This window comes from Protomyctophum bolini (assembly GCF_963924005.1).
Source record: "Protomyctophum bolini genome assembly, chromosome: 4".
In the NCBI taxonomy this organism is placed as follows: Eukaryota; Metazoa; Chordata; class Actinopteri; order Myctophiformes; family Myctophidae; genus Protomyctophum; species Protomyctophum bolini.
Window position 1 is genome coordinate 3,833,729 of NC_137865.1, and position 16,312 is coordinate 3,850,040.

Here is a 16,312-nt window from a genome sequence, read left to right on the forward strand (position 1 = left end):
GTATAGGGTGCATTAGTAGGGGTCTACTAGGGTGTTTTCATTAGAAGTGGTGAGTTGAACAACAGATATGTCCGCTATTAACTCATTTTGGCCTGACTTCGAAATTAAAAAAAAAGAATCCTGACAGTTTTCTGAAAAACCGTATGTTTCTGTATCGGTGGTGCTCAATATTTCATGTCAAACACCCCAAACATTATGCCTCCGCCCCCCCCCCCCCCCCATCTGAAAATATGTTGTTCCAGGGACCCTCCCCAGAAGCAAAGATATGAGTTAAATTGTTCACTCTGTAATAATTTATATTCAAAGATTTGAGGCACATTTTCACGATTTTTCAAAAATAGCAGACCTACAAGTTCATAGCGCGTGTGTGTGTGTGTGTGTGTGTGTGTGTGTGTGTTGCAGTACAGCGCATTGACACTGATCTGTTAAAAATACCAGGCTTTGTGAGATTATCCTGGATGATAAAAACCCTTTTTTAATTACATACCGGAAACCTGATCATCTAAGTATAGCAGGGATTAAAATGATAACATATCGTTGCTATCATTTTACACCTCCTTTTAAAGATTAGTGCGACCGTGTGTGTTGGTTGGTTGGTTGGGTCACCCCCGGCAAGCCCCCCGATAGGCCTATATGGTGCCCGGGTCATCGTGACATCACGTGACATCACCGGGGATGGATATGACTCGCAGACCGACGCAGTTAAGTCCATATATGGAGATCAATGGTGTCATCAATATTGGCCCCGAAATTCTACATCTGACCTGAAAACCTCAAACCCTTTAGATCTCCATATATGGATATACTGTAGCCTATGTCGGAAACCTGTTCTGACATTCCGTGTGTTGATCCTTCCCCCATCCGCCCTTCCTCTTCCTTTTGACTGATACCCGGTCCATTCAAACTCTATTGACGGGCCCCGCACCAAAGTTATCAGTGCAGCCGCGCCGGCCCCTCATCAAACCCTGTACACTCAAGACACTCTCCTTATATGGCCAGTAGAGAATTCAAGCCCACATGCACTAACGTTAGCCTACGTGCACGTCAACGGAAGCCAGCCCACATGCACTGATGTTAGCCTACGTGCACATCAACGGAAGCCAGCCCACATGCACTGATGTTAGCCTACGTGCACGTCAACGGAAGCCAGCCCACATGCACTGATGTTAGCCTACGTGCACATCAACGGAAGCCAGCCCACATGCACTGATGTTAGCCTACGTGCACATCAACGGAAGCCAGCCCACATGCACTGATGTTAGCCTACGTGCACGTCAATAGAAGCCAGCCCACATGCACTGATGTTAGCCTACGTGCACGTCGACGGAAGCCAGCCCACATGCACTGATGTTAGCCTACGTGCACATCAACGGAAGCCAGCCCACATGCACTGATGTTAGCCTACGTGCACATCAATGGAAGCCAGCCCACATGCACTGATGTTAGCCTACGTGCACATCAACGGAAGCCGGCCCACATGCACTGATGTATGCCTACGTGCACGTCGACGGAAGCCAAGCCCACATGCACTGATGTAGCCTATACGTGCACATCGTCATTAAAAGCATTGATGCATGTGCACGTGCACATCAATGGAAGCTATAGCCTACATGCATACCACTGATGTGCACATCTGCGTAGGCTATCGTGTGTGTGTGTGTGTGTGTGTGTGTGTGTGTGTGTGTGTGTGTGTGTGTGTGTGTGTGTGTGTGTGTGTGTGTGTGTGTGTGTGTGTGTGTGTGTGTGTGTGTGTGTGTGTGGTAACGAAATAGAATTGGTGCCGTTAGTCTGCCCCTAAGACCACACGTCTGCTACACTGCCAAGTGTGTGTGTGTCTCTCTCTCTCTCTCTCTCTCTCTCTCTCTCTCTCTCTCTCTCTCTCTCCCCCCAGTAATTACAGAGCAGGGCAGGGCAGCTGGCCAGGCTAAACTGAAACTCAAGCCGGTGTTTTCAAGCGTTCCTTATTTGCTCTTTCCAATAACAGGCTGTTTTAATCCATTCCGGGCGGGAACGACGACCCCCTTTTGATGTTCTTTTTTAGCATTGTGTTATGCTTTATATAGCTTTTTGAAAAATAGCAGATCTACAAGCTCATAGCGTGGCACCGAGTGCCGCGCTATGAGCTTGTAGATCTGCTATTTTTTGAAGAAAAAAAAATGAAAATGTGGCACAAATCTTTGAATATGTATTCTTTCAGAGTGAACGTTTTTTTACCTAAAATCTCTGCTGCGGCCAATTACATATAATGTTTGGGGGTCCTTCACGTGAAAACGTTTGAGAACCACTGACATAGAAACGTAGGTATTTCAGAAAACTGTCATGATTTAGAAGACATTATTTAAGGCCTAAATGGGTTAACCCAGCCAGCACCCTGTTTTAAAAGGCTCTGCTGTTATTTTGGGGCCGGTTGGCACCACTCTTGCTGCTCCGCGCTGAAACTCTCTGATGTCTTGTGTCACAGTTTTAGAGAGAGCTGCACCAAAAAGGCAGTATATATATATAAAAGAAGATTTTGCGCGTTTATCCTTTCATTTTATGGCCCTTTAAAAATCCACTACAACTTCAAAACAACTACAAACTATAGTACTATATACACATTCTAAGATTGTTTAACCACTTTAGTCTTTTTAGGCCAGGAGTCTTCAATGTTTTTTTTCAGTGCCAAGGACACCCCTGCTATCATATTTCATTTCATATAATTGTGCTGCATATTTATTACACTTAGATAACTTCATACTTCATAGACTTGTTTGACGGATGATGTCAGTGTGTGTAGTGTTGCGTTGGATTCATCAGATTCTAAAAAAATGTCTTCTAAATCCTGACCGTTTTCTGAAAAAGCCATGTTTCTGTGTCAGTGGTTCTTGCATTTTTCAAAAAATAGCAGACCTACAAGCTCGTAGAGTGGCGCGCTATGAGCTTGTAGATCTGCTTTTTTCAATGGCTAAAGGAGCATAACATAACGCTAAAACCACCAAACATTTTTTGCTGAAAATAACTGATTCACAAGCCCATCGGCTAATGCCCCCCCCCCCCCCTGAATATAGAGATGCATATGGTTCTAATGGCCGCAATACGAGCTTGTAGATCTGCTAGATCTGCTAAGGTTGTCTCCCTCCACTGTGCTATAATACCATTGCTCAAGGGCACCTCGGCGGTGGCGCCCCCCCCCCCCCGGGCCGGAGGTTCTTCTGGCAACCTCTTCCGACCGCTACCAGTATATACCAGTTACACCACACACTAGGACTTAGTACAGTACTTATACCACATTGTTGTGGTCGAGTAATTTGGACCTCCTTGGTATACTGTATACTTCTATACCACTGTTCAGCAACCCTCTCTGACCCTGCAAGTGTGTGGTCTCTCTCTCTCTCTCTCTCTTTCTCTCTCTCTCTCGCTCTCTCTCTCGCTCTCTCTCTCGCTCTCTCTCTCTCCCCCTCTCTCTAATCATGGGGCTCTAATCATGTTAGTGTGGGTGGCTGTAATTGGCACCGCTGTCTGGGTGGCAGGCTGTGTGTGTGTGTGTGGGGGTTACAGCAGGGTGGTACATAAGGTTTGACTGGACTGTAATAGCTCTGCTCGGTTCTGGTGTCTCTATATGGGTCCATTTGAGCAGCCGAAGGGCGAGGGATACCAGGTGGGATACCAGGAGTTATAGTATGTTGGACTATACTACACGTCGTCTGACTGCTATACGATTACAATAGCAGGTGGTTCTCGAACGTTTTCATTTTTAAACCCATTCTGACCTGAGATCAGATTCTTTTTTTTTATTTTTTATCCCACGATTTTGTAACCCATTTTTCACCCCTGTGTCAATCATCTAATGTGATCCTGGGCTCTGCACATGCACCCTCCGCCAACCTAGTCCCCCATATATGGGGGACAAGGGGAGAGCAACGGACTTGAACTCATGCTTCCTTCATGCCTGAGTGTCCAAGTTGCTCCCTTACACCTGACAGGGGGGGGGAGTTTCCCTGGTTGGACGTATAGCGAGTGGAAGGAACACGTTTACATCTGAGATCAGATTCTAAAAAAATGTCTTCTACATCCTGACAGTTTTCTGAAAAAGCCGTGTTTCTATGTCAGTCGTTCTTGGATTTTTCAAAAATAGCAGACCTACAAGCTCGTAGCGCGCCACCGAGTGGCGCGCTATACGAGCTTGTAGGTCTGCTATTTTTCAATAGCTAAAGCATAGCATAATGCTAACACCAAAAAAAGGGTGCCCGCCCCAAATGGGTTAAAGGATCAGCAGAACTCTTGAGAGAGTGCATTATTTAAACTCTGGCATGCCTGCCAGGGTTTTTCAGAATAAAGGCGCTATAGGGTGCAAAGCAGATGAGGCCAGATTTTACTCTGAAAAGCCCCCCGCCTTCCATCCCCCCCCCCCCCCCCCCAAAAAAAAAAAAAACTGGGAGGTGAAATCTTTCATTACTACCTCACGCTAAAACAGTCTGATCTCTCTCTTTAGAATTAAGCATTAACCCATTTAGACATGAGGATGTTTTTTTTTTTAAACCTCATGTTTAGAACTATGTCAGTGGTGCTCAATCTTTTTCATGTCAAGGACCCCTAGAATTATCTGTATTTTGTCGCCGACCCCCATCTGAAAATATGTTGTTCCAGGGACACCCCCCCCCCCCCCACCCCCCCCCCCAGAAGCAAAGATTTGAGGTAAAAACGCTCTGAAAGAATATATTATTCAAAGATTTGCCCCACATTTTCACGAGAAAAATAAATAAATAGCAGACCTACATGCTGACTACACGCTATTTTTCAATAGAGGATATGCGCGTGACATCATCATCAAACCAGGAAGTTATGCAGGGAAGCCCACTTGACAGCCCATACATCCACACAGAGAAGTCCTATCTGATTGCATTAAACAACGTTGAACAATGTTAAACTCACTTTGCATGTTGCTTTGCCACTCGATACACTTTAAGCATGTGCATATATACCCTCTATAGCTATAAAGTATGACACAATTAATGCCTAATATTCCAAATTAGATGCGTGTCTTGATGAAGCCAGAAATTTAGGCCAGAACATCGCCGTTCTGATCAAAACCACAGAACCGGCGCCGTATAGGTTCAGAGTAAATCTGGAAGATTGGTGGCCCCGTAAACCGTGTGAAGGACAGAGATGCTCCGATAATCGGCCAGCGCCGATCGGTGATCGGCCACATCGATCCGATATTCACTCCGATATGGTAATCGGTAATCGGCAAACACAGGGAACAGTTTTGACGTTGGTTTTGAATAATTTTGGAAAATATTCAAATTCGTAACCGGTATCGGACCTATCGGCTGATCATGAGAATAACCCATTCTTTTTTTTTTTCACTTACTTTTTATTGAACGAAGAACAGACAAAAAGTTAAAGAAAAAAGGCTGCATTTTTCATATTACAATAAACGTTCAATGTAATTCTATTGTAATATCACTAGGCTGAGTAAAGAGATTCCACTTTTCCCATTTTTTATAGAATTTATCCTCTTGTATTCTCAGTATGAATGTTAGTTTTTCCATAGAATAGAGTTCCTCAATAATGTCCATCCATTGATCTTTCGTTGGTGGGTCCTGTTGGTACCAGCGTCGTGTGATTGCTTTTTTACTTGATGCTAAGAGGATCTTGATTAAGTATTTATCATGTGTTAGAAAATCTTCAGGGATATTTCCCAACAGTAGAAAAGAAACAGACAGAGGTGAGAATAACCCATTCTGAACGGGAACGCATTTTGGTGTTTAGCATTATGCAATGCTTTAGCTATTGAAAAATAGCAGATCTATAGATCTACAAAGCTATGAGCTTGTATAGGTCTGCTATTTTTGAAAAATCGAAGAACGACTGACATTTTTAGAATCTGATCTCAGGTCAGAATGGGTTCATCAGACCACAGTGTGTGTCCAGTGGAAAACCTTGTATGAATCTGATCTCAGGTCAGAATGGGTTCATCAGACCACAGTGTGTGTCCAGTGGAAAACCTCGTATGAATCTGATCTCAGGTCAGAATGGGTTCATCAGACCACAGTGTGTGTCCAGCAGAGCATGTGAGCGGAGCGGAGCGGGAGCGGAGCGAGGAGCGGAGCGGGGGGATTTTGACGTGAGCGCGGAGCGGGTTTTTAAATGGGTCAGATTGACTTCCGGAGCGAGAACTGTCCTCCGCTCCGAACCGCTCCGAGCCGCTCAGTGCACACGGCACGGCACTGTGCAAGCTTGGCTAGCAGTTTACATCAATCATTGCCTCTCTCCTAAAAACTTTATTGGGACACACACACACACACACACACACACGTCACACAGTCACACACTAAGACCGAGTTTGTTGGTGTGTCAACTACTATAGTTTCATTCACAAGTACACTGGACTGGAGGCTTGTTGTGCTGTAGTAGTGATAACAACGTTAGCTAACCAGCTAATGCGACGCTAACGTTATTCCCTCTCTCCTTGTTGCGCACAGCCGTGCTTTTGTACACACTTCCATCCGTTCGCCTTTTAAATCTAAATGTCCCATCAACACACGGGTCCAAGGCGCAACGCGATCTTATCTGGTTCTTGGGGTTTCATTAACACTAGTCTGAGCAGTGAGCACTGACTGCAGTGCTGCCTGCTCGTTACGTCTCCACCTAAGGTCCTCCTCGCCCCGCAGACGGCGCAGTATACACAGGAGGAGAGGAGAGGAGAACAACAAGTCTAAAAAGGAGGGGAGGAGACCTGTCTGTCGCCTAGTCGCCTGTGTAATCTAAATAAAACTGTAAATAGAAATAAAGTGTGGGCAAATGTCGACTCGGGATAGATATTATTACTGTAATGTAGATGATACTCGGGGGGAACACCTTTTTCTTTTAAAGATAACTTTTTTTTACACCAGCGTCGGTGTCTGTGCGCGACAGATTTCAGTTGTGCGCGAGAGCATTTGGCCATGTGCGCGCACGGGCGCACGTTAGGGGGAACATTGGCTACAACAGAGCATGTGAGCGCGAGCGGAGCGGAGCGAGGAGCGGAGCGGGTGGATTTTGAAGTGAGCGCGGAGCGAGCGTAGAGCGGCGTGGGGAGAGATGAACGTGAGCGCGGAGCGAGCGTAACAAAAGCCGTCGAGAGCGAAGAGCGGAATTATCGGCCGCTCCGCTCCGCTCACATGCTCTGGTGTCCAGTGGAAAACCTCGTATGAATCTGATCTCAGGTCAGAATGGGATAAACAATCGGTGATCGCCATCGGTCCCAAAATACCTGATCCCTAGACGGTGCTGCCTAGCAATGGCCGCTGTCGAAATATGGATTTTTTAGCGATCGCGTTTTATATAATTTAAAAACAAAAGGACCTGAAGACGTGTCCACACGCCCTGCATGGGCCTCCTATACGGGGCGTATGCATTATAAAGACGTGTGGACACGTCTTGGGCATCTCAAGTGTTAACACTTAAAGTTCTGTTCTGCCCCAACTTCATGATATGAAGGGTTAACAATGTTGTTATGTCCATGTGACAAGTGTGTATCTGTGGGCTGTGCTTTGGGACTGATGGCATTTGACATTTTAGAAGTACATTTTTTTAGGAGTAGAGATGGAGTCATGCATGGTTTTCGCTTGCTTGTGCTCGGGGGGGGAAAATAGACTATTTACAAGCCCACAATGCGTTGCAGCGTCAAGTGACTATTTATTTCTCGCCTAATGGTTCAAAATGGCATACTACACCTTCTTTTAGTTTTAGCTTTCATGAAATCACAGTCTTAAAATGTTAGGATGTCCTCACGAGTATAACGATAAACGCATGTGTGTTGGTGTGTTCATTCATTCATTGCCAGGTGGATCTCCATTGCAGTAACGGGCATGCTCTTATCTATATTCACTGCATTGTTGGTCTCTAAAATGTTAGGATGTCCTCACAAGTATAACGATAATGTGTTGTCGGTGTGTTCGTTCATTCATTCATTCATTGCCAGATGGATCTCCATTGCAGTAAAAACAGGCAGCTCTTATCTATATTCACTGCAGTGTGTTGGTCTCTAACAAAAGTGTCTCTCTCTCTTATCTTCCTCTGCAGTCACAATGAGCGCAAGGTGAACTGCAACCATCCTGTCTCGGGGAGTCCGTCGCAGGACAACTGCATCTTTGTCCTCAGTGAACAGTAAGTCGGCGGTCTTTATTTATATCCCTGTGGGGACATTTTTTGAGCAGTGCCGTATAATGCTGTGTCACTCCATGTCTTGGGCTGTTACTGTAACTGTATGTCTGTAGAGTAGAGAGAGAGAGAGTAGAGTTTATTTATTTTGATCATTATAACACATCAATACAGTGCTTTTTTGTTTTGTTTTTGCAAAAGAAACGGACCAAAAAGGTGTAGGCTGAAGCCTAAGCTTATAGTGCCTACCCTTCTAACAGATACATGGCTTGCATAGGTAAGATAATACAACAAGGCAAACAGAAGGGAGAAAACAAACAAAAATAACATAAAACAAAAACGAAGACAGACAGGACGTATTGTCCTGTCTGTCTTTGTTTTTGTTTTATGTTATGTTTGTTCGTTTTAACAGAAACAAGACAAAGAACAAAAACAACCAAACAAAACACACTGTCTGTTTGTCTGTAGGCTCGTCACAGTTATTACATATTTTTTTTTTGCCTGATCACAATTATTTGAGATAATCACAATTATTTCCGTCGTATATTCCGTCAAAAAATGCCACGTTGAAAAAAAATGTCCATGTATTTTCAAACGTTTTCGGAAAACGGTTGGAAATGGCTAGATCTACAAGCTCAAAACGCGCCGCGGCCGTGGCGCGTTTTGAGCTTGTAGATCGTCTATTTCACACCGTTCCGAGTGCTAAGTTATTGAAAGTTATGAAAGTTCCTTGTAATATCTGCCCCCTGTGCACCTTTTTGTTTTTATGAAGCCTTAAAGCCGAACAGAAATGTGCGAGTGATTTTCACTCGTATAATGTTCCAATGTAGAAAATGCAATTAAATCTTTAATCCGAATTATATTGCGAGCGACAATTCATTGCATATTACAATTCCACAACGGTGACGGCCTTGTCTGTCTGTCTGTCTGGTTTTGTCTGTCTGCCTGTGACCTGTGTCACCTGTCTGTCTGTCTGCGGGTTGTCGCCTTACAGTGACATCATGTTTCCGTTCGCCCACGCTTATCCACATAATATCTGACGCCTGACACAAATGTCGTCCCTATGCACACAACTTCTCTAAACAGCCAGAGGGACATGTCACGTATAGTGCCTTTCTAGTTGTGTTTGTAAAAAAAAAAAAAGGAGTATTATTGTTTCAAGTCTCAGTGGCAACAAGGCGGCCCCGAAGAATGTTGTCGCAAGAGTCACAAAGACGTGTATACTGTTTGACAGGCCGTCGTCCGCCACTCATGTTTTTCACGCACCAAAGAGCACGGCCTTTAACCCATTCTGACCTGAGATCAGATTCATATAAGAGGTTTCCACCGGACACACACTGGTCTGATTAACACCATTCTGACCTGAGATCAGATTCTAAAAAAATGTCAGTCGTTCTTCGATTTTTGGAAAATAGCAGACCTACAAGCTCGTAGCGCGCCACTCGGTGGCGCGCTATGAGCTTGTAGATCTGCTATTTTTCAATAGCTAAAGCATAGCATGATGCTAATACCAAAATGGGTTCCCGTTCAGAATGGGTTAAAGAAGATTGAAAGGCACATTATGCAACTTGTTTGCCCTGTATGTATTTATTTGCACTAGGCATGATACTCGACTCACAATACGATACGTATCACAATATGTACGATTTGTCACGATATTTTCCAACACAATTATTTTCCAGACAAATGATTTACCTTCCCCCCCCCAAGCTTTTTTCACAATTCTTATTTAACTACATTGCAAAAGTGTAGCATTACTTTTCATGTAAAATGACTTAATTTCCGTGCAACAACTGTAAACATGCTTTCATGTTTAAACCTATATAGCTCGAGTTTTAACATTTCTTCATTTCTTTGACGGCGTCTTAGGATATAGACGTAGACCTATTTGACAGTGCAGAAACATAATTGCATAATTGCTCTCTAAAATGCATAATATGATGGAATATGATCACAGCTCACATTTCATATCGCACACTAGCCCCCCTTTTTTAATTATAATTTTGTAATAAATCGATACATATCGTCGGGATAAAATATCGATATATATATATGTATATCGATATACGATATATCGTTACATGCCTAATTTTGCACACAAATACGACACGTACATTTCAATTTGCCACCGGGGTGGTTTGGTGGTGGTGTTCACCTGCAGAAACACACTGACCTCTCACTGCATTCTGGTATTCTCACTAGGGGTGCAACGGTTCAGTTACACCTCGGTTCGGTTCGTACTTCGGTATGGGGGCCACGGTTTCGGTTCGGTTTCGGTACAGTAAAAAAAAAAATCACACCTGTGTAAAGTGAGTGCAACTCTGTGTGGGGCCGGGGGGGGGCAGGAACGCGCCCAGGGTGCCGGGCCGGTTCCGAACTGCCGCCCCGTGTCCGAAACGGTTGAGAAATGACAGAGTTACTGTGTGCCGGTCCCTCTACTGTACCCTCTACTGTACTGTACTGGCACACACGAAATCATCATATACAGTTAATATGGGCATGTGTTTGTGTGTGTGTGTTAGGTTGCACACAGGTGGTGAAAAACAACCATGCTGTTTTCATGCTCATACCCAGCCAGCCAGCCAGCCAGCCAGGCAGGCACCCACACACATAAGTCCAAGGGACTGGCTTGCACCACTCAAAAAGTTTATTTATAGCATTATCTTTTATTCTTTTTTTAGCATATATTATTTTATTAGACATTTCTGACTTTTCATTATTTAAAGGGGGAAAAAAACCTTATATTGCTATTTTAATGTGCCTCATCATTATGTTCAAGGGAAAAACAATGCACCTATGCGCTCACACGTGGTGCAGACTCGCAGTCTCGCAGCACATGCAGGGAGGAGAGGAGAGCTCCCTGGGAAGGGGAGGGATTCACAGCAGAGTGCCGTGTCGTACAGAAACATTTACAAAAGTTTACAATAAAGATCTCTGCATGAGATATTATGCTTATATTATTAGAAGAAGGGTTTCTATCTACAGTCATGGATTGGACATAGAGTATTTTGTTGGGACTTTTCAGACGGAATATTCTTCTCCTGCTCCGGGTGGACAGAGCAACAACAACGAGTTGTTTTTTCTCTCTCTCTCCCTTTTTAGCACTCAAACAGCGAGTGCAGATGCAGAAGCAGATCTGAACAAGAGGGTGCTTAGAAGCCTGTTGATTCGAGGTTACTCCGCTGTGTGTGTCTCTGTGTATGACGATCAATAATTATTCCACCGAGTGGTCTTTGCGAGGGCTGGATTCTCCTCATCATGCTGTCTCTCTCTCTCTCTCTCTCTCTGTGTGTGTGTGTGTGTGTGTGTGTGTGTGTGTGTCGTGTGTGTGTGTGTCGTGTGTGTAGGGGGTGGGCCGACAGAGTTCTACACTTCTGTGACCGAAAGAGTGCTAGACTTCTTAGTAGGACGGTGTGTGACCGATAGAGTGCTAGACTTCTAAGTAGGACGGTGTGTGACCGAGAAATACATTCTTCGCAGCTGTAAGAAATGAATTAATGCAAACCGAAAAAGCGCGGTTCATTAGAGCGCATTGAACCGTGTATGCTGAACCGAACGGTTCGGTTTTCGGTTGAAAACCGCTGCACCCCTAATTCTCACCGTGTGTTAAAGGTAGAGTAAGTGATTTCACTTAATTCAAATATCACTTATTTTTTTGTTTTGTTGTGATAATCCTCTCTACTATAGAGTGTGCTGACCATATAAGGAGTTCCTCCCTGTCCCCCAGTTAACCCCTGGGGGTCAAAAAACCTTAGGTTTCGTTTTTGACTCTCTATCCTGATTGGACGAAGGCTTATAGGTCCCACAGCCAAAAACGAAACCTAAGGTTTTTTGAGTGAAATCACTTACTCTACCTTTAAAACAGTTCCACTGCATACCCCGCGTTTCCCCTGCTATTTAATCCAATATTCTATACGCTGCCGAGATTGTTTTGTTACCTTTTTTTAGAGCATAACGCCGAAGTATTTGGAGCTTTCAACCCACGGATATCCGGCAAAAAATAATAATTCCAGAATCTGTATCGCAGCCTCGACGGCAGAGCAGAGCTCTCCGCCCAAACTTAACCCATTCTGACCTGAGATCAGATTCTAAAAATGTCTTCTACATCCTGACAGTTTTCCATTCTGACCTGAGATCAGATTGTAAAAATTGTCTTCTATGTCAGTCGCTCTTCGATTTTTCAAAAATAGCAGACCTACAAGCTCGTAGCGCGCCACTCGGTGGCGCGCTATGAGCTTGTAGATCTGCTATTTTTCAATAGCTAAAGCATAACATGAAGCTGAACACCAAAACGGGTTCCCGGTCAGAATGGGTTAAACGATTTGGGGCGGGAACCCATTTTGGTGTCAGCATTATGTTGTGCTTTAGCTTTTGAAAAAATAGCAGATCTACAAGCTCATAGCGCGCCACCGAGTGGCGCACTACGAGCTTGTATAGGTCTGCTATTTTTGATAAAATCAAAGAACGACTGACATAGAAACATGAGCTTTTTCAGAAAATAGGATGTAGAATCTGATCTCAGGTCAGAATGGGTTTAAAGACCACGTCATGTGATCTACTGTAGATTGACGGTTAGCACACGACGGTTTGCCACGGAATTAGAGACATTAGGTTTTCCAGTGAGATTGGATTCAATACCGTTTTTTTATTTTTATTTTGATTAGCATGTTTTTGTATTATGATTTTTCTTACATTTCTATGACACCACTGTAAATGATGCTTTAAATCATATGCCTTTTTAGAAAGACTCGTTTCAGTATTTTAATTCGGTGTCTGCACACACACACACGCACGCAGAGCTCATTGTATCGTCGTGTTTGGACCCATTTCACGGTTCAACTTGGTCTTATTATATTTCATCGTGACTGCGGTTTAATAAAACGACGTCGGGGTTCAACCTGCCGAAACACGAGGCCCGCTCAACTTCTTCTTCATCTCTCTTGACTGTTGTTGCACAACTTCTCTCTCCAGATTCCTGTTGCGACACATTTATGCATGTCGTTTGAGTTGTTTCAGTCAACGCTTCTACTCACAACTGCTGTCAATTAATGGTGTGTGTGTGTGTGTGTGTGTGTGTGTGTGTGTGTGTGTGTGTGTGTACAGTAGTTGTGTTTTGGGTGTATTTGTGTGTTGTGCGAAGTTGGTGTTGCCGTAACCCATTTTGGGGCGTGAACCCCTTTTGGTGTTAGCATCATGCTATGCTTTAGCTATTGAAAAATAGCAGATCTACCAGCTCATAGCGCGCTACGAGCTTGTAGGTTTCACTTGTAGGTTTCACTGCTTGTTTTCACTTAGTAGGTTTCACTTCATTAGGAGTGACAGATTGGATAAGACTAAGATAACAGTTGTAAAAATCCCCTTGCTGGGCTTGAACCCAGAACCTTCTGTTTGCAAAGAACGACTGACATAGAAACATAGCTTTTTCAGAAAACTGTCAGGATGTAGAAGACATTTTTTTTTAGAATCTGATCTCAGGTCAGAATGGGTACCAGAAATCGTGTAAAGCTCCCCCGGTCCAATCACATCCTATAACCGCCCGATCCCATGCGGCCCCATTCCAATAGTATAATCATTGCTATAGAGTGGTTGTTTGGTCACAGTGCTACATAGCTCTATAGTGTGATAGAGCTTAGTTAAAAACATTTGCTCTGAAAGAATATATATCCAAAGATTTGCACCACATTTTCAAGATTAAAAAACAAAAATAGCAGATCTACAAGCTCGTAGCGCGGAACTCGGTGCTGCACTATGATCTTGTATAGATCTGCTATTTTTCAAAAGCAAAAAGCATAACATGCACTCCCTGCACTCCCTGCTGACATTACAGGTGCCGCCGCAGCCCATATTATAGGAATACATGCAGTGATGAAAAAGATCACCCACCGAGAGATTCCCTCCCCACATCACGGGCCAATTGTGTTTGCATAGACACCCGCCTATCACCCACACATCCTGATTTGATGAAATTGGCATCCATCCCGACCTGAAATTCTGTTTACTTAAAGAGGCGGACGTATAGCCTTGTTACTGAACAAACACAAGTAGCATGACGTACTGTCCACGATATAGCTATTCAACACTGTTACTAAACAAACGCTCTCTATAGCAAGTAATGAGCATTGGCATCCGTCAGGAGAGAGAGAGGGAGAGGGAGAGAGAGATAGAGAGAGAGAGAGAGAGAGAGACTATGGAGCCGCGCTCTCGATATTGGGTTCTTCAGTGCAAGTGTTGAGTGTGGCTGAATAGACTGAATAGTGGGCGTCGCAAATCCCCTTCCGCACCTCACACAGGGGAAGACTGATGCCGGTTGCAGTATACTTAGTTTAGACAGTTTTTAGGTTTAGACTATAGTCATTTGTTTAGACCAGTCACTAGTCCTATACAACAACTACAACCTATATCTCAAAACCCTCACCCTAACAGCGCAGCTACACCTCAGCGCACAGCCGCGGACAGAAGAAGCCGACGTCATTCCGGCTTTTTTAAGACAGCCGGTGGATGGAAAAGAAGCTCCACCCCCCGCGGCTGACTGAGGCGGAGGAAAGCGTTTTTTTTGGGTCTTATTCTTTATTCTACCACAGGTCGTTTCGAGGAAGCAATCTGATTGGTTGAAACAGCCTCCTATAGCCGTGGGTTAAACCAGCACCGTTCACCATATAAGCAAAAAGTTTGCTTTTTAATTGCACCATGAGCACAGAGCACCATGAGCACAGCATGATACAATAAAATGAAATATATTTTTCTAAGTCTCAGTCTAAGGAGTTTATATTTCTATACGGTGAGCGAGTCTTTTCCTGTCAAAGTCCACCTAATCAAAACAAATAATTCAGCTGCTCTGTATTCCCCCAGAGCGCTAGCAAACTCGGTGGCTATAGGCTAGCTAGTTTATTGGGACATTTGTGGTCGTATAGTGACTACATCTGTCATTAAAAAAATATATATTCTTTCAGCGGTTTTCTTATAGTTTTAAGGGTAACTGTGGTAGAATTGCAATATTACACTCGATGGTGTGGTTTTTAACGTGATTATTGCCACTTCAGTGATGCTTACCCTGCATCCCTGTCGCGGCAATAATCACGTTAACCCACATCACCCTCTCGTGTAATATTGCTTAAATCTTTCGCCTCAGTCTCTTTGCCACGCGGACTGCTGGGCAAAAAGCGTCTCTTCAAACTCGGAGAGTCCCTCAACGATCCGTCCTCCAAGCATGTGCGATCGATCGGATGCCGCGTGCTTCCCAGGTCGTCCAGAACCAGAGCGATGTCCAAGGTGATCATTTGCTCCTTGAGATCAATGATCTCTTATCACGATATATAGAGCAATTTATTACATCGTTACTGGACGGACACTATAGCAGTGATCACTGTCGCGTATCGCACAACACAGAGCAACTTATTTTAACCCATTCTGACCTGAGATCAGATTCTAAAAGTGTCTTCTATACATCCTGACAGTTTTCTGAAAAAGCCGTGTTTCTATGTCAGTCGTTCTTTGATTTTTCAAAAATAGCAGACCTATACAAGCTTGTAGCGCGCTATGAGCTTGTAGATCTGCTATTTTTCAATAGCTAAAGCGTAACATAATGCTAACACCAAAATGGGTTAACATAAATGTGGTGTATATCGAAATAACATCGATTGGTTTAAATAAAACTCCTGCTCCTCTCTGGTTGTCGACAACACGGCAGGTTCCTCGGCAGCGGAAGAGTTGTTTCAAAAGCTTGTTTACTGTAGCTACTGTACAGAAGGATTTTCAGAAGCCAGTGATGAGAGCAGAGCTGTAACTCTGCACCCTGCTGACACATTCCACACGCGCACGCACACGCACACAACACACGCACACACACCTTGCTGGTTCCAAAGAATGATGGTTTAACCCATTCTGACCTGAGATCAGATTCTAAAAATGTCAGTCGTTCTTCGATTTTTCAAAAATAGCACACCTACAAGCTCGTAGCGCGCCACTCGGTGGTGCGCTATGAGCTTGTAGATCTGCTATTTTTCAATAGCTAAAGCACGACATGATGCTAACACCAAAATGGGTTCCCGTTCAGAATGGGTTAACAGTTATGCTGTCCGTGGATCAACAGTGATTCATAGTGTCTCTATGGAACCCCATCTGGGACTATTTTGTGCCGGGGGGGCGGGGGGACCCCCATACGAGATGTGTATACTGTTTGAAAATGGCA

General features: G+C 44.1%; 1 protein-coding gene across 5 annotated transcripts in view; it reads left to right on the forward strand.

Annotated features, from left to right (window-relative positions):
- LOC308314193 (pleckstrin homology domain-containing family A member 5-like) overlaps positions 1 to 16,312 on the forward strand; it is a 93,761-nt gene that overhangs the window by 14,055 nt on the left and 63,394 nt on the right. For all 5 annotated transcript variants that reach the window (XM_080761668.1, XM_080761665.1, XM_080761669.1 and 2 more), the window contains exon 2: positions 8,047 to 8,130. The gene's annotated coding sequence lies outside the window, so the exon portion shown is untranslated. The remainder of the gene's footprint in view (positions 1 to 8,046; positions 8,131 to 16,312) is intronic.